The 19,585-nt window shown below is 43.1% G+C and overlaps 1 long non-coding RNA gene across 1 annotated transcript; it reads left to right on the top strand.

Annotated features, from left to right (window-relative positions):
- Positions 1–18,161: 18,161 nt before the first annotated feature.
- LOC120974766 (uncharacterized) lies at positions 18,162–18,811 on the top strand. The gene is made up of 2 exons (XR_005770103.3): positions 18,162–18,361; positions 18,502–18,811. It is a non-coding gene; the product is annotated as an uncharacterized lncRNA (long non-coding RNA).
- Positions 18,812–19,585: the final 774 nt, after the last annotated feature.

The raw sequence follows: 19,585 nt of genomic DNA, 5'->3' as shown, positions 1-19,585 counted from the left end.
TCGAGGCCATAAAATCCGAGAGGATCCATGTATGAAAACAAAGTATAGACTTTGAAAGAACTACTTGATGGTCGTAAGGCTGCTGGGTACAGATGGATTTTAAAGGGAAGACAGACAATGATGGTAAGTGTCACCATTAAGAAAGCTCGACTTGTCGTTAAGATGTTTTCCGGCAAGTTCAAGGAGTTGACTGCGATGAGACTTTCTCACTCGTAGCGATGCTAAGAGTCTGTTAGAATTATATTAGCAGTTACTGCATTATTTATGAAATCTTGCAGATAGGATGTCAAAACATTGTTTCCTCGACGATTTTCTTGAGGAAAGGTTGTATGTGATACAACCAGAAGGTTTTGTCAATCCTGAAAGATGCTAACAAGTATGCAAAGCTCCAGCAATCCTTCTAAGGATTGGAGTAAGCATCTCGGAGTTGGAATGAACGCTTTGATGAGATGATCAAAGATTTTGGGTTTATACAAAGTTCATGAGAAACTTGTATTTCCAACGAAGTGAGTGGGAGCACTATAGATTTTTGATGAGTATATGTTGTTAACATATTGTTGATCAGAAATGATGTAGAATTTCTGGAAAGCATACATGGTTATTTGAAAAGTGTTTTTCAATGGAAAACCTGGATTAAGCTACTTGAACATTGAGCATCAAGATCTATAAGGATAGATAAAAAACGCTTAATAGTACTTTCAAAATGAATACATACCGTGACAAGATTTTGAAGGAGTTCAAAATAGATCAGCAAAGAAGGAGTTCTTGGCTGTGTAACAAGGTGTGAGTATTGAGTAAGACTCAAGACCTGACCACGGCAGAAGAAAGAGAAAGGACGAAGGTCATCCCCTATGCTTTAGACGTAGGCTCTACGATATGCTATGCTGTGTACCGCACCTGAAGTGTGCCTTGCCATGAGTTAGCCAAGGGGTACAATAGTGATCCAGGAAGGGATCACATGACAGCGGTCGAACTTATCCTTAGTATCTAGTGGACTAAGGAATTTTCTCGATTATGGAGGTGGAAAGGGGGTTCGTCGTAAAGGGTTACGTCGATGCAAACTTTGACACTAATCTGGATGACTCTGAGTAGTGAACCGGATTCGTATAGTAGAGCAGTTATTTGGAATAGCTCCAAGTAGCGCGTGGTAGCTGCATCTACAAGATGACATAGAGATTTGTAAAGCACACACGGATCTGAATGTTGCAAACCCGTTGACTAAAACCTCTCTCGTAAGCATAACATGATCAAACCCTAGAACTCATTGAGTGTTAATCACATGGTGATGTGAACTAGATTATTGACTCTAGTAAACTCTTGGGTATTAGTCACATGGCGATGTGAACTTTGAGTGTTAATCACATGGTGATGTGAACTAGATTATTGACTGTAGTGCAAGTGGGAGACTGTTGGAAATATGCCCTAGAGGCAATAATAAAATGGTTATTATTGTATTTCCTTGTTCATGATAATTGTCTGTTGTTCATGCTATAATTGTATTAACTGGAAACCGTAATACATGTGTGAATACATAGACCACAACATGTCCCTAGTAAGCCTCTAGTTGACTAGCTCGTTGATCAATAGATGGTTATGGTTTCCTGACCATGGACATTGGATGTCATTGATAACGGGATCACATCATTAGGAGAATGATGTGATGGACAAGACCCAATCCTAAGCATAGCACAAGATCGTGTAGTTCGTTTGCTAGAGCTTTTCTAATGTCAAGTATCATTTCCTTAGACCATGAGATTGTGCAACTCCCGGATACCGTAGGAATGCTTTGGGTGTACCAAACGTCACAACGTAACTGGGTGGCTATAAAGGTGCACTACAGGTATCTCCGAAAGTGTCTGTTGGGTTGGCACGAATCGAGACTGGGATTTGTCACTCCGTATGACGGAGAGGTATCTCTGGGCCCACTCGGTAATGCATCATCATAATGAGCTCAATGTGACTAAGGAGTTAGCCACGGGATCATGCGTTACGGTACGAGTAAAGTGACTTGCCGGTAACGAGATTGAACAAGGTATTGGGATACCGACGATCGAATCTCGGGCAAGTAACGTACCGATTGACAAAGGGAATTGTATACGGGATTGATTGAATCCTCGACATCGTGGTTCATCCGATGAGATCATCGTGGAACATGTGGGAGCCAACATGGGTATCCAGATCCCGCTGTTGGTTATTGACCGGAGAGTCGTCTCGGTCATGTCTGCATGTCTCCCGAACCCGTAGGGTCTACACACTTAAGGTTCGGTGACGCTAGGGTTGTAGAGATATTAGTATGCGGAAATCCGAAAGTCGTTCGGAGTCCCGGATGAGATCCCGGACGTCACGAGGAGTTCCGGAATGGTCCGGAGGTAAAGATTTATATATGGGAAGTCCTATTTTGGCCACCGGAAAATGTTCGGGATTTTTCGGTATTGTACCGGGAAGGTTCTAGAAGGTTCCGAAGTGGGGCCCACCTGCATGGGGGGACCCACATGAACGTGGGTAGTGGGGGCAAGGCCCCACACCCCTGGTCAAGGCGCGCCAAGATCCCACCTTAGAAGGAATAAGATCATATCCCGAAGGGATAAGATCAAGATCCCTAAAAAAGGGGGATAACAATCGGTGGGGAAGGGAAATGATGGGATTTCTTTCCCCCACCTTTGCCAACGCCCCAATGGACTTGGAGGGCAAGAAACCAGCCCCTCCACCCCTATATATAGTGGGGAGGCGCATGGGAGCAGCACCCCAAGCCCTGGCGCCTCCCTCCCTCCCGTGACACCTCTTCCTCCCCGCTTGCGCTTGGCGAAGCCCTGCCGGGATCCCGCTACTTCCATCACCACGCCGTCGTGCTGCTGGATCTCCATCAACTTCTCCTCCCCCCTTGCTGGATCAAGAAGGAGGAGACGTCCCCGCTCCGTACGTGTGTTGAACGCGGAGGTGCCGTCCATTCGGGGCTAGGATCATCGGTGATTTGGATCACGACGAGTACGACTCCATCAACCCCGTTCTCTTGAACGCTTCCGCTCGCGATCTACAAGGGTATGTAGATGCACTCCTCCCCTATCGTTGCTAGCATCTCCTAGATTGATCTGGGTGACACGTAGGAAAATTTTGAATTTCTGCTACGTTCCCCAATAGTGGCATCATGAGCCAGGTTTATGCATAGATTCTATGCACGAGTAGAACACAAAGTAGTTGTGGGCGACGATTTGTTCAATTTTCTTACCGTTACTAGTCTTATCTTGATTCGGCGACATTGTGGGATGAAGCGGCCCGGACCGACCTTACACGTACTCTTACGTGAGACAGGTTCCACCGACTGACATGCACTTGATGCATAAGGTGGCTAGCGGGTGTCTGTCTCTCCCACTTTAGTCGGATCGGATTCGATGAAAAGGGTCCTTATGAAGGGTAAATAGCAATTGGCATACCACCGTTGTGGCTTTTGCGTTGGTAAGAAACGTTCTTGCTAGAAACCCATAGCAGCCACGTAAAAACATGCAACAACAATTAGAGGACGTCTAACTTGTTTTTGCAGGGTATGCTATGTGATGTGATATGGGCAAAAGGATGTGATGAATGATATATGTGATGTATGAGATTGATCATGTTCTTGTAATAGGAATCACGACTTGCATGTCGATGAGTATGACAACCGGCAGGAGCCATAGGAGTTGTCTTAATTTATTGTATGACCTGCGTGTCAATGAAAAACGCCATGTAATTACTTTACTTTATTGCTAACCGTTAGCCATAGTAGTAGAAGTAATAGTTGGCGAGACAACTTCATGAAGACACGATGATGGAGATCATGATGATGGAGATCATGGTGTCATGCCGGTGACGAAGGTGATCATGCCGCGCCTCGAAGATGGAGATCAAAAGGCGCAAGATGATATTGGCCATATCATGTCACTTTATGATTTGCATGTGATGTTTGTCATGTTTACATCTTATTTGCTTAGAACGACGGTAGCATAAATAAGATGATCCCTCACTAAAATTTCAAGAGATGTGTCCCCCCTAACTGTGCACCGTTGCGAAGGTTCGTTGTTTCGAAGCACCACGTGATGATCGGGTGTGATAGATTCTAACGTTCGCATACAACGGGTGTTGACGAGCCTAGCATGTACAGACATGGCCTCGGAACACAAGCAAAACACTTAGGTTGACTTGACGAGCCTAGCATGTACAGACATGGCCTCGGAACACAAGAGACCGAAAGGTCGAACATGAGTCGTATAGTAGATACGATCAACATGGAGATGTTCACCGATGATGACTAGTCCGTCTCACGTGATGATCGGACACGGCCTAGTCGATTCGGATCATGTATCACTTAGATGACTAGAGGGATGTCTATCTAAGTGGGAGTTCATTAAATAATCAGATGAACTTAATTATCATGAACATAGTCAAAAGGTCTTTGCAAATAATGTCGTAGCTTACGCTTTAGTTCTACTAAGATATGTTCCTAGAGAAAATTTAGTTGAAAGTTAATAGTAGCAATTATGCGGACTGGGTCCGTAAACTGAGGATTGTCCTCATTGCTGCACAGAAGGCTTATGTCCTTAATGCACCGCTCGGTGTGCTGAACCTCGAGCGTCGTTTGTGGATGTTGCGAACATCTGACATACACGTTTTGATGACTACGTGATAGTTCAGTGCGTAATGTTGAACGGTTTAAAATTGTGGCACCAAAGACGGTTTTGAAACGTCGCAGAACATATGAGATGTTCCAAAGACTGAAATTGGGATTTCAGACTAGTGCCCACGTCAAGAGGTATGAGACCTCTGACAAGTTTCTTAAGCCTGCAAACTAAGGGAGAAAAGCTCAATCGTTGAGCATGTGCTCAGATTGTCTGAGTACTACAATCACTTGAATCGAGTAGGAGTTAATCTTCCAGATGAGATAGTGATGGTTCTCCATAGTCACTGCCACCAAGCTATTAGAGCTTCGTGATGAACTATAACATATCAGGGATAGACATGATGATCCTTGAGCAACTCGCGATGTTTGACACCGCGAAAGTAGAAATCAAGTAGGAGCATCAATTGTTGATGGTTAGTAAAACCACTAGTTTCTAGAAGGGCAAGGGCAAGAAGGGATACTTCATGAAACGGCAAATCAGTTGCTGCTCTAGTGAAGAAACCCAAGGTTGAACCCAAACCCGAGACTAAGTGCTTCTGAAATGAGGGGAACGGTCACTGAAGCAGAACTACCCTAGATACTTCGTAGATGAGAAGGCTGGCAAGGTCGACAGAAGTATATTGGATATACATTATATTAATGTGTACTTTACTAGTACTCCTAGTAGCACCAGGGTATTAGATACCGGTTCGGTTGCTAAGTGTTAGTAACTCGAAATAAAAGCTGCGGAATAAACGGAGACTAGCTAAAGGTGAGATGACGATATGTGTTGGAAGTGTTTCCAAGGTTGATGCGATCAAGCATCGCATGCTCCCTCTACCATCGAGATTGGGGTTAAACCTGAATAATAATTATTTGGTGTTTGCGTTGAGCATAGACATGATTGGATTATGTTTATTGCAATACGTTTATTCATTAAAGGAGAATAATGGTTACTCTGTCTATTTGAATAATACCTTCAATGGTCTTGCACCTAAAATGAATGGTTTATTGAATCTCGATCGTAGTGATACACATGTTTATGCCAAAAGATATAAGATAGTAATGATAGTACCACATACTTGTGGCACTGCCACTTGAGTCATATTGGTATAAAACGCATGAAGAAGCTCCATGTTGATGGATATTTGGACTCACTCGTTTTTGAAAAGATTGAGACATGCGAACCATGTCTATTAGTATATATGCATGAAGAAAGTCCATACAGATGGATCATTTGGACTCACCTGATTTTGAATCACTTGAGACATGCAAATCATACCACATGGGCAAGATGACTGAAAGGCCTCGTTTTCAGTAAGATGGAACAAGAGAGCAACTTGTTGGAAGTAATACATTTGATGTGTGCAGTCCAATGAGTGCTGAGGCACGCAGTGGATATCGTTATGTTCTTACTTCACAGATGATTTGAGTAGATGCTGAGAATATTTACTTGATGAAACACAAGTCTGAATTATTGAAAGGTTCAAGTAATTTCAGAGTGAAGTTGAAGATCGTCGTGACAAGAGGATAAAATGTCTGTGATATGATCATAGAGATGAATATCTGAGTTACGAGTTTGGCACACAATTAAAAAATTGTGGAAATTGTTTCACGACTAATACCGCCTGGAACACCATATTGTGATGGTGTGTCCGAACATCATAACTGCACCCTATTGGATATGGTGCATACCATGATGTCTCTTATTGAATTACAACTATCGTTTATGGGTTAGGCATTAGAGACAACCGCATTCACTTTAAATAGGGCACCACGCAATTCCGTTGAGACGACACCGTATGAACTATGGTTTAGAGAAACCTAAGCTGTCATTTCTTAAAAGTTTGGGGCTGCGACGCTTATGTGAAAAAGTTTCAGGCTGATAAGCTCGAACCCAAAGCGGATAAATGCATCTTCATAGAATACCCAAAACAGTTGGGTATACCTCCTATTTCAGATCTGGAAGCAAAAGTGATTGTTTCTAGAAATGGGTCCTTTCTCGAGGAAAAGTTTCTCTCGAAAGAATTGAGTGGGAGGATGGTGGAGACTTTATGAGGTCATTGAACCGTCACTTCAACTAATGTGTAGCAGGGCACAGGAAGTTGTTCCTGTGGCACCTACACCAATTGAAGTGGAAGCTTATGATAGTGATCATGAAACTTCAGATCAAGTCACTACCAAACCTCATAGGACGACAAGGATGCGTACTACTTCAGAGTGGTACGTAATCCTGTCTAGGAAGTCATGTTGCTAGACAACAATGAACCTACGAGCTATGGAGAAGCGATGGTGGGCCCGGATTCCGACGAATGGCTCGAGGCCATAAAATCCGAGAGGATCCATGTATGAAAACAAAGTATAGACTTTGAAAGAACTACTTGATGGTCGTAAGGCTGCTGGGTACAGATGGATTTTAAAGGGAAGACAGACAATGATGGTAAGTGTCACCATTAAGAAAGCTCGACTTGTCGTTAAGATGTTTTCCGGCAAGTTCAAGGAGTTGACTGCGATGAGACTTTCTCACTCGTAGCGATGCTAAGAGTCTGTTAGAATTATATTAGCAGTTACTGCATTATTTATGAAATCTTGCAGATAGGATGTCAAAACATTGTTTCCTCGACGATTTTCTTGAGGAAAGGTTGTATGTGATACAACCAGAAGGTTTTGTCAATCCTGAAAGATGCTAACAAGTATGCAAAGCTCCAGCAATCCTTCTAAGGATTGGAGTAAGCATCTCGGAGTTGGAATGAACGCTTTGATGAGATGATCAAAGATTTTGGGTTTATACAAAGTTCATGAGAAACTTGTATTTCCAACGAAGTGAGTGGGAGCACTATAGATTTTTGATGAGTATATGTTGTTAACATATTGTTGATCAGAAATGATGTAGAATTTCTGGAAAGCATACATGGTTATTTGAAAAGTGTTTTTCAATGGAAAACCTGGATTAAGCTACTTGAACATTGAGCATCAAGATCTATAAGGATAGATAAAAAACGCTTAATAGTACTTTCAAAATGAATACATACCGTGACAAGATTTTGAAGGAGTTCAAAATAGATCAGCAAAGAAGGAGTTCTTGGCTGTGTAACAAGGTGTGAGTATTGAGTAAGACTCAAGACCTGACCACGGCAGAAGAAAGAGAAAGGACGAAGGTCATCCCCTATGCTTTAGACGTAGGCTCTACGATATGCTATGCTGTGTACCGCACCTGAAGTGTGCCTTGCCATGAGTTAGCCAAGGGGTACAATAGTGATCCAGGAAGGGATCACATGACAGCGGTCGAACTTATCCTTAGTATCTAGTGGACTAAGGAATTTTCTCGATTATGGAGGTGGAAAGGGGGTTCGTCGTAAAGGGTTACGTCGATGCAAACTTTGACACTAATCTGGATGACTCTGAGTAGTGAACCGGATTCGTATAGTAGAGCAGTTATTTGGAATAGCTCCAAGTAGCGCGTGGTAGCTGCATCTACAAGATGACATAGAGATTTGTAAAGCACACACGGATCTGAATGTTGCAAACCCGTTGACTAAAACCTCTCTCGTAAGCATAACATGATCAAACCCTAGAACTCATTGAGTGTTAATCACATGGTGATGTGAACTAGATTATTGACTCTAGTAAACTCTTGGGTATTAGTCACATGGCGATGTGAACTTTGAGTGTTAATCACATGGTGATGTGAACTAGATTATTGACTGTAGTGCAAGTGGGAGACTGTTGGAAATATGCCCTAGAGGCAATAATAAAATGGTTATTATTGTATTTCCTTGTTCATGATAATTGTCTGTTGTTCATGCTATAATTGTATTAACTGGAAACCGTAATACATGTGTGAATACATAGACCACAACATGTCCCTAGTAAGCCTCTAGTTGACTAGCTCGTTGATCAATAGATGGTTATGGTTTCCTGACCATGGACATTGGATGTCATTGATAACGGGATCACATCATTAGGAGAATGATGTGATGGACAAGACCCAATCCTAAGCATAGCACAAGATCGTGTAGTTCGTTTGCTAGAGCTTTTCTAATGTCAAGTATCATTTCCTTAGACCATGAGATTGTGCAACTCCCGGATACCGTAGGAATGCTTTGGGTGTACCAAACGTCACAACGTAACTGGGTGGCTATAAAGGTGCACTACAGGTATCTCCGAAAGTGTCTGTTGGGTTGGCACGAATCGAGACTGGGATTTGTCACTCCGTATGACGGAGAGGTATCTCTGGGCCCACTCGGTAATGCATCATCATAATGAGCTCAATGTGACTAAGGAGTTAGCCACGGGATCATGCGTTACGGTACGAGTAAAGTGACTTGCCGGTAACGAGATTGAACAAGGTATTGGGATACCGACGATCGAATCTCGGGCAAGTAACGTACCGATTGACAAAGGGAATTGTATACGGGATTGATTGAATCCTCGACATCGTGGTTCATCCGATGAGATCATCGTGGAACATGTGGGAGCCAACATGGGTATCCAGATCCCGCTGTTGGTTATTGACCGGAGAGTCGTCTCGGTCATGTCTGCATGTCTCCCGAACCCGTAGGGTCTACACACTTAAGGTTCGGTGACGCTAGGGTTGTAGAGATATTAGTATGCGGAAATCCGAAAGTCGTTCGGAGTCCCGGATGAGATCCCGGACGTCACGAGGAGTTCCGGAATGGTCCGGAGGTAAAGATTTATATATGGGAAGTCCTATTTTGGCCACCGGAAAATGTTCGGGATTTTTCGGTATTGTACCGGGAAGGTTCTAGAAGGTTCCGAAGTGGGGCCCACCTGCATGGGGGGACCCACATGAACGTGGGTAGTGGGGGCAAGGCCCCACACCCCTGGTCAAGGCGCGCCAAGATCCCACCTTAGAAGGAATAAGATCATATCCCGAAGGGATAAGATCAAGATCCCTAAAAAAGGGGGATAACAATCGGTGGGGAAGGGAAATGATGGGATTTCTTTCCCCCACCTTTGCCAACGCCCCAATGGACTTGGAGGGCAAGAAACCAGCCCCTCCACCCCTATATATAGTGGGGAGGCGCATGGGAGCAGCACCCCAAGCCCTGGCGCCTCCCTCCCTCCCGTGACACCTCTTCCTCCCCGCTTGCGCTTGGCGAAGCCCTGCCGGGATCCCGCTACTTCCATCACCACGCTGTCGTGCTGCTGGATCTCCATCAACTTCTCCTCCCCCCTTGCTGGATCAAGAAGGAGGAGACGTCCCCGCTCCGTACGTGTGTTGAACGCGGAGGTGCCGTCCATTCGGCGCTAGGATCATCGGTGATTTGGATCACGACGAGTATGACTCCATCAACCCCGTTCTCTTGAACGCTTCCGCTCGTGATCTACAAGGGTATGTAGATGCACTCCTCCCCTATCGTTGCTAGCATGTCCTAGATTGATCTTGGTGACACGTAGGAAAATTTTAAATTTCTGCTACGTTCCCCAACACTTATATCGCCCACAACTCACTTGTGTTCTACTCGTGCATAGCATCAACGCATAAAACCAGGCTCGGATGCCACTGTTGGGGAACGTAGTAATTTCAAAAAAATTCCTACGCACATGCAAGATCATGGTGATGCATAGCAACGAGAGGGGAGAGTGTTGTCCACGTACCCTCGTAGACCGAAAGCGGAAGCGTTATCACAACGCGGTTGATGTAGTCGTACGTCTTCACGATCCGACCGATCAAGTACCGAACGCACGGCACCTCCGAGTTCAGCACACGTTCAGCTCGATGACGTCCCTCGAACTCCGATCCAGCCGAGTGTTGAGGGAGAGTTTCGTCAGCACGACGGCGTGGTGACGATGATGATGTTCTACCGACGCAGGGCTTCGCCTGAGCTCCGCAACGATATTATCGAGGTGTAATATGGTGGAGGGGGCACCGCACACGGCTAAAATATCGTATATCAATTGTGTGTCTAGAGGGCCCCCTGCCCCTATATATAAAAGAGCAAGGGGGGAGCCCGGCTGCCCTTGGGGCGCGCCAAGGAGAGGGGGGAGTCCTCCTCCTAGTAGGAGTAGGACTCCCATTTCCTAGTCCAACTAGGAAGAGAGAGGGGGAAGGAAAGAGAGGGAGAGGGAGAGGGAAAGAGGGGCCGCGCCCCCTCCCCTAGTCCAATTCGGACTCCTCATGGGAGGGGGGCGTGCCACATCCTGGCTGCTGCCCTCTCTCTCCCCTCAGGCCCACTAAGGCCCAATACTTCCCCGGGGGGTTCCGGTAACTCCTCCGGCACTCCGGTTTTATCCGAAACTTCTCTGGAACACTTCCGGTGTCCGAATATAGTCGTCCAATATATCAATCTTTATGTCTCGACCATTTCGAGACTCCTCGTCATGTCCATGATCACATCCGGGACTCCGAACAACCTTCGGTACATCAAAACATATAAACTCATAATATAACTGTCATCGTAACTTTAAGTGTGCGGACCCTACGGGTTCGAGAACTATGTAGACATGACCGAGACACCTCTCCGATCAATAACCAATAGCGGAACCTGGATGCTCATATTGGTTCCCACATATTCTACGAAGATCCTTATCGGTCAGACCGCATAACAACATACGTTGTTCCCTTTGTCATCGGTATGTTACTTGCCCGAGATTCGATCGTCGGTATCTCGATACCTAGTTCAATCTCGTTACCGGCAAGTCTCTTTACTCGTTCCGTAATACATCATCCCGCAACTAACTCATTAGTTACAATGCTTGCAAGGCTTAAAGTGATGTGTATTACTGAGTGGGCCCAGAGATACCTCTCCGACAATCGGAGTGACAAATCCTAATCTCGAAATACGCCAACCCAACAAGTACCTTTGGAGACACCTGTAGAGCACCTTTATAATTACCCAGTTACGTTGTGACGTTTGGTAGCACACAAAGTGTTCCTCCGGTAAATGGGAGTTGCATAATCTCATAGTCATAGGAACATGTATAAGTCATGAAGAAAGCAATAGCAACATACTAAACGATCGAGTGCTAAGCTAACGGAATGGGTCAAGTCAATCACGTCATTCTCCTAATGAGGTGATCCCGTTAATCAAATGACAACTCATGTCTATGGCTAGGAAACATAACCATCTTTGATTAACGAGCTAGTCAAGTAGAGGCATACTAGTGACACTCTGTTTGTCTATGTATTCACACATGTATTATGTTTCCGGTTAATACAATTCTAGCATGAATAATAAACATTTATCATGATATAAGGAAATAAATAATACTTTATTAGTGCCTCTAGGGCATATTTCCTTCAATTTAAACTATATCTCTATCTTGATTTGGCAACATAAGCTAGATGATATAGACAATATAGTGACCATAGTACATAGATATATGTTTATTTCATGATGTTATCCTGTCCACCTTACTACTGAACCGGTTTACCAAAATGACTTTCATATACAACATGCTAAACATGTGATTTGTCTGCTTGTCCTCTTTTAGAATGCGGACAGAATATTGAAGAAGAGTACCCTTTATGCAGTGTGAATGAAGTAATGCAGATAAGGTTCAAGATAGTGAGACATCCTTGTTGGTCGCCAAGAAAGCTGATAAAAACTATCTTGAAGATAGTGAGACAACCCTAAAGTCCCGCCTTGATGTAGTGTTTGAGTTACTGGCCACTACCATTGGCATAAACTCTTCAAACTCGCTACCTGAATCTATTCGACTTCTTGAGTCTCAACTACAAGCTGAAAGACAATGATCAGCTATGCTACGACAAGAAGCCGAAGGACTGAGGAAGTCCCTAGATAATTCAGATACATACTTTCTGGTGCAACAGCAAGAGTTGGAGGATTTTAGCGCTAAACAACAGAAAGCTAATAAGCTTGCTAAGCTTCTTGCTAGCATGGTGGGTTCCTAGGATATCGTTTTTAAGATCTTCTGAAGTGGTTTCAGTTCTGGACTTGTTTTCTACCACGTTTATTTGCACTGGTGGCCAACTTAGACGCCCAGTGGATGTAATTTGTGTAATCGCTGCAATAGCCTAGCGTTAGTTGCTTGCTTATTTATTTCCTTATAGTCTTATTTATTTGTTTGCTTGTTGTCATTGCAGTTCTTTTTCATCGGTTTGGTAGTGGCCGCAAAAACCATCGGCCACATATGGGCCGTGCTAGCCATGGTCCTCTTACGGGCTGTTTGATCCATGGGCCTCCCACGGGTCATTTGATCCATGGGCTTACAACAGGCGTACGATCCATGGGCCACCTACGGCTCATACGGTCCATGGGCCGCACGTTGGCCGTACTGTTTGTGGGCCAAAAACATACCGCAAATATAGGCCGTAAACGGTCTAAAATTGGAACCGTCCGTTTATGGGCCGAGGCCTTAACGGGTTGTTAACAGGCTGGAAGACAACGGAGGCTTAATTCTCCTAACATGTCATTATTGGGCCAGAATAAATGATGTGGAAAAATGGCCCAAAGTATTAACGAGTCATAATATGACCAATGATAACCACAGGCTGAATTTGGACAATTAGTGGATCAGGCTAGTAACGGACAGTAAGTAATTGTGGGCTAGAAATGAACCCAAGAATGTATGGGCCCTTATAAGGCCAAAACGTAACACCGGCTGAAACGGCCCAACTGAATCATGGGTCGTTAACAGATCCGAAGCTATTTAATGTTCATTATGGGCCATAATCACCACGGGCCGTTATAGGGCCAGGAGATACAAAAGGCCTCTTATGAGCCGAAAGACGTCAAGGGCCATACATGGGCCGAAAGTTACAACGGGCTGGAATCATATTGGAGGGCCCACATAACGCTTCCGGGCCGAATTCGGAAAGGCCATAACGGGTTGTGTGTTACCGGCCGTAAACAGGCTATATGTGAACATGCCGTTAACAGGCTTTGCATGGGCTAGCCTGCTAACATTTGACCAAGTCAAACAGGCCGGCTTTTTAAAACTAAATGGGACACTGTTGGGCCAAGACACGTGTCACCGTATCATTGGCGCCCCTTGTCCATTGAACAGCTGACATTTGTCGCAACGCCTAGCCGACACGTGGTTCCTCTGGCTAATGAGAATTTTACACGTGGAAAATCACTATTGGTTGTGCTTGCTAATGGGTTATCAGATCCAAAACTGGACCCGATAGCTTAATAGTGACCCGTTACGGTGGAAGGCACGTGTCAGTTACCCTTGACAAAAGCATTTCCATGACGCGGCATTTATCGTCATGGAAGTGGACACTTTTGTGATGACAATTCCAGATTTGTCATGGAACACTTCTACGACACACATGTATGACTATCTTGAATCTGTCATAAAATCATCACGGATGCACAACCATGACAAAGAACGTGACATACTGTGACAAACACGTATCATCACATAAGTGTTTTTTTGTAGTGTCATCTCTTTGGGGGGGGGGGTTGCTCAGTCCCCACTGCCTTGCCTTGCCATGTCACCAATGGTCTGAACAATCGTTCAAGAAAAGTATTTTCTGGCACTGGGTCGCGTTTGGTGGCCATCCTGGCAAGGAAATTAGCAGCTTAAATGATATTTCTAGAGATATGATGGAATTCCAGACCCTCGAAGCAGGCTGAAATAGTAATGAAGGCATTGCGATGAGCAGTCATTTTTGGGTCTTTAGCCCCAAATTCTCCATCGACTTGAGAGATTGCAAGGTTGGAGTCTCCTCGGACCTCGAGACATAGAATGTCATTGGATATTGCCATCCGATGCCCGTGCAGCAGTGGTTCATACTCTGTTGCCTTGTTGGAATCAGTTGCATGATTTGTAGTACGTATTTTATGTTGTCACCGGTTGGTGAGGTGAGTACCACTCCTTCTCCTAAGCCGGTGAGCATTTTGGAACCATCGAAGTACATTATCCAATGTGAATATGTACTATGCTCCCAAAGGAGGTCGGTGTTGGTCCACTCATCCACAAAGTCGACCAGCAATTGAGATTTAATAGCTTGGCACGGCCGATATGTGATTTCTAAAGGTAGTAGCTCAATGGCCATGCTACTTGTGATAGGCGTTGTGATTTACCCGAAGAGGAAGGGCGAAAGTAATATAATAGCACAAAGTATTTCCCTTAGTTAAGAACTAAGGTTTATCGAACCAATAGGAGATTCACTAGTAGTACCTACACACACAAGAGGAAATACTTGCACCCAACACGGGCAAGAGGGTTGTCCATCCCCTTGTACTCGTTAATTGCAAGCACTAAATTTTATAGTAGGAGATATATAAATTGTAAAAGAAAATAAATTGCAGCAAGGTATTAGGGTTTTAGTAATATGATTTGAATGGACCCAAGGGCCATTGCCTTTCACTAGAGGTATCTCTCTCAAGAAATAGCAAACGGTGGGTACACAAATTACTGTTGGGTAATTGATAGAAAAGCGCATAGTTATGATGTTATTCACCGCATGGTCAATACATAGGCATGTCTATGGCAAGTAAACCGAAACGATTCTGCATCTACTACTATTAATACACCCTTTGATCGCTATCCAGCATGCATCTTAAGATATTAATTTTATGAACAGAGTAATAATTGAAGCATGATGACATAATGTAGAAAGGATAAAACCAATCAATAAGATCAAACCCCGTCGTTTTACCCTTAGTAGCAACAATACAATACGTGCATTGCTACCCCTCCTGTCATAGAGTGAGGACACCGCAAGATTGAACCTACTACTATGCACCACTTCGACCGAAGATCTACTCATCAACTTGGCCAAAAACAACTCATAGATCGGAAAACATTACATAGCTATAACAATCAGACATAATAAAGTTCGGACATAGCTCAATAACTTTCAATGAATAATCTGAACATACACCCACAATTCATCGCATCCCAACAAACGCACCGCAAAATATTACATAGAATCAATCTCCGAAGAGAACATTTTATTGAAGATAAAAAGGGGGGAGAGGGGAGATAGATAGATAGATAGAGAGAGAGAGAGAGAGAGAGAGAGAGAAAGAAAGAAAGAAAGAGAGATCCATCTAGCTACTGTTGTGGACCCATAGGTCCTATGGGGAGCTACTCACACATCATCGGAGGTGCAGCAAGGTTGATGTTCAAGCCCTCCCTGATCGATTCCCCCTCCGGAAGAGTACCGCCGAAGGCCTCCAGATGGGATTGTGGAAGAACAGGGATTTGCGGTGGCGGGATAATTGTTTCGGGTCTTGCTCCGGTTTTTTTGCAATATTTGGGAATTTATTGCACTAGAATTAGGTTAGATAGAGCCACGAGGGGCCCACAAGACATCAGGCCATGCCTACCCCCCTGGGCGCACCCTGTTGTCTTGTCGTCTCCTCATGTGGCTTCTGGTCCTCCCCTGAAGATTCTAGGGTCCCTCCTGGTCTAGAAAAAAATGTCAAAAAGTTTCGTCATGTTTGGACTACATTGGGCGGGGATTTTGTGTAAAACCAAAAACTTGCAGAAAACAGTAATTGGCACTAGGCACTGGGTTAATAGGTTAGTTCCCTAAAATGATATAAATTTTCATATAAAGCATACAAGATTGATAATATAATAGTATGAAACAATAAAAAAATTACAGATACATCGGAGACGTATCAGATCATTTTGTGATTCGGATGGTGGCATCACGGTTGTTGATAATGTCATTTAATGGTACTTCCGAGGCTACGGTGATGGAACACTCTTGAATGTAGTGCCTTATTTTCCGAGAAGCCATGAAGACTGCATAGGCTATCTTCTGGTAGTGCGGGTACCTCGTTTTACATGGGGTAAGAACTTTGGACACGTAATAGACCGGTCGATGTACCTTTAGTTTGTGACCTTACATGTCGCGTTCAAGGACGAGGACTGCTAAGTGTGCGGACATTATATAACATCAGATAGTTACACAAGTGATGAAACTTGTTTACTTCTATTTTTATTTTTGCGGGTGGATAAAATGTCATATGTTTGTAATGCAAATTTTAACTTCCATCGCTTGTGGTTAGATATTTTTATGAAAATTCCTATCGCTACATTGTGGAAATAGACTGGTAGTGCAGCACACGCCTTGGCAAGTTTTTGTTGAATGTATTAGTGAAAATTAATCAAAGGAATTGTTACTTGGAATATAATTGATGGTGGTCTTGCATGAAATTTGTCTTGTTTATCAAACTTTGGTTTTTTCGATACTCTATAGTTCCATGATCTTGCAGTGATATTAAAAGTTAGAAACATTGAAAATGTATGGCACCAAGGAAGTTAAATGTTAGGGGGTGGTGAAACTATAATTATTCGAAAACACAAAAAATCTGACTTCAGATTTTTAGGCATGACAAATGTGATGTTTTTCATGGCAATTTATGATGATGGAAAATTTAGTTTGCAAGCACGATATTTTTCTGACAAATAGAATGAAATGAGGCGGATTTTCCATGCTCACCAACTAAACTCGCCATCCTTGGAGAACATAATTTTCCATGAAAAATATTTGTTTTTTCCATGGTCAAATATCCGACGTCAGATTTGTAGTGGAGTCCTAATTATTTCCTATATTGATAGCCAGATTCCTATCATGCAATCGCCAAAAAGGAAGGGCTCTACAGTGTGCATCATCGATGATCAAGTATGTATTTTTTGTGAGGAGATGATCAAGTGTGTGTGTGCGTGCGCGCGCGCATGCGCGTTTGTTTGTTTGTTTGAGTGTGTGTAGCAAAAAAGGATGTTAATCTTATGGATTAGCATCACATGACAACATGATAGTGGCCATCACCAACCTGAGGGCTACCTGGCGTAAAAAGCTTGCATTTCTCTTATTAATTTCCATCACAAGATATAATGCTAGTTGTGTATTGATATCCCCTCTTCTTTTTGTCAGTTGATTGATCAGATCTGCCTAATGTGTTGACGAGCAGCTTGTTTTGCTAGCATTTATATAGGGTCGAGGACGCTAATTGATCGAGAGTTTTATGGTGGTAATTAAATACCATGCTAATTTTAGGATAGAGTTAGTGAATTGATTTACGCATATCCATGAATAGACATGCATACTTATCACCTCTTTTATTTTATAGCGTGAATTGATTCGTTCCCCTTTTCTGGGTCCAGCCTATCTATTCAATATCCAATCAAGATATGAAGATCCTTCTAATAAAAAAGATCCGGATTTGTGATGTATTGTCAAAAACTAGAGTGGCAAAAACAAAATTTTCCCTTAATTTTCGGATATCCTTGAACAGACGTGCATACTTATCACGTCACTATTTTATGGTGTGAATTGATTTGTTCCCCTTTTTGGCGTGCATGGTCTACTATCCAATATCCAGTCAAGATCTGAAGATTTGTTGCATAAAAAAGATTTGGCCACGTCCAGTCTATCTATCCAATACTCAGTCAAGATCTGATGATTCGTGACCAAAAAAGGGAATGAATTAATTCACACAATAAAATCAATGAGGCAATAATTGTGCACATTTATTCAAGGATATGCAGCCATCAATCCATTAATTCCAACCTATATTAAGATGGTATTAATTACCACCATAATTCTAAGGATCAATTGCCATGCTTGCTCGTACATAAACGCCCGCAGAATGAGCTGCTCGTTAACACATTTCGCAGATCAGATCAATCAGTAAAGAGAAGAGAGGATATCAATACACAACTATCATTTGTACCTTGTGATGGCGATTAGTAAGAGAAATGCAAGCCTTTTGTGCTTCACATCGCTCATGTTGGTGATGGCCACTTTGATGTTGCCTTGTTATGCTGACCGAAAAGGTTAACATCCTTTTTCTCCTATTGTTTATATACCTAAAACTTTCACTGCATCTATGTTTGCAGTTGATAGCACGCATCGGTAGTGAACCTTTGAATGAACCCATATTGTATTTAAGATGCTAATTCATATGTTTGTGTAGAATATTGTGGATGGATTAAAGATGGATGCACCTATCACAAGTGCAAGGATTGGTGCGCTGGACAGGGTTACCCCAAGAGATTTAAGTGTGTGGACGCCGAGAATTGTTGCTGTTTGCTTACCGCCAAGCCCAGGGTGGATGTCGTCCGTCGTTATGTTGACCGCCGCCGAATGTTGTTTTCCATTATTAGATATATAACAAAAGGCCCGTGCATTGAAACGGGTCCAAAATAAATAAATTTTAAACAGAAATATGTAGCATCTCCCATCATCATTGCATAAAGTGAGTCATCAACATGCAGATTCATAAATTTGTGAATTTGGCCCAAAAATGAAAGCTTGCAAATTACATGCATGCTCTTATACATAGAGAAAGACAGAGAGAGATACTTCTCATAGTTCCTTATATATATTTATATTTATTGTACCCAATAGCGAACTATTTTGCCAATTAGAGAGAGGAGATGATGAAAGATGTGGTACCCAAATAAGTCATTTTTGGTTTTCCATGTTCATATGACATACCCTAACACAAAAGATAAATAGCCCATGGTCTACCCCCTTTCAAAGCCGGTCTCAAGGATGGAGCAAGCTAGACCCATGGATCAAACTTTCATTCGATACCACAAGATAGTAACCAAAGCAATAGTGGCAAAGTATCCACTAAAATCCACTAAGCACGCAAGTAAGCAAGTAACAAGCAGTAGCCCAATCTTCGAGTGTTCTCAAAGACAAGCTAAATAAACTGACACGCAATGATGACATCAAAGTGTTCTCAAGGATGATGGATTTATAAATAGTTGAATCTAATAACTGGTTATCGCTCATAACAAGTTATGATAACGCACGTATGTGGGTGGCGCCAAATATTACCATGCCCCAATACCATGGGAACATACTACACATGATTAAACTCACAACTGCCTACCAGATGCATTGCAAATAATTAAGGACTAAGTCCTCACCACGGAACAAGATTAAAGGTCGGCATTTATTCCCTATATGTAATACCCGAGAATCAGGGGACGATTTCTATCACTCCCCCATCATCAATTTACACAAGATATAATATCATCCTCTAAGCC

Source organism: Aegilops tauschii, chromosome 2 (genome assembly GCF_002575655.3).
Source record: "Aegilops tauschii subsp. strangulata cultivar AL8/78 chromosome 2, Aet v6.0, whole genome shotgun sequence".
NCBI lineage: Eukaryota > Viridiplantae > Streptophyta > Magnoliopsida > Poales > Poaceae > Aegilops > Aegilops tauschii.
The sequence above is the reverse complement of the archived record's forward strand: the minus strand, read 5'-3'. Positions and strand labels throughout refer to the sequence as shown.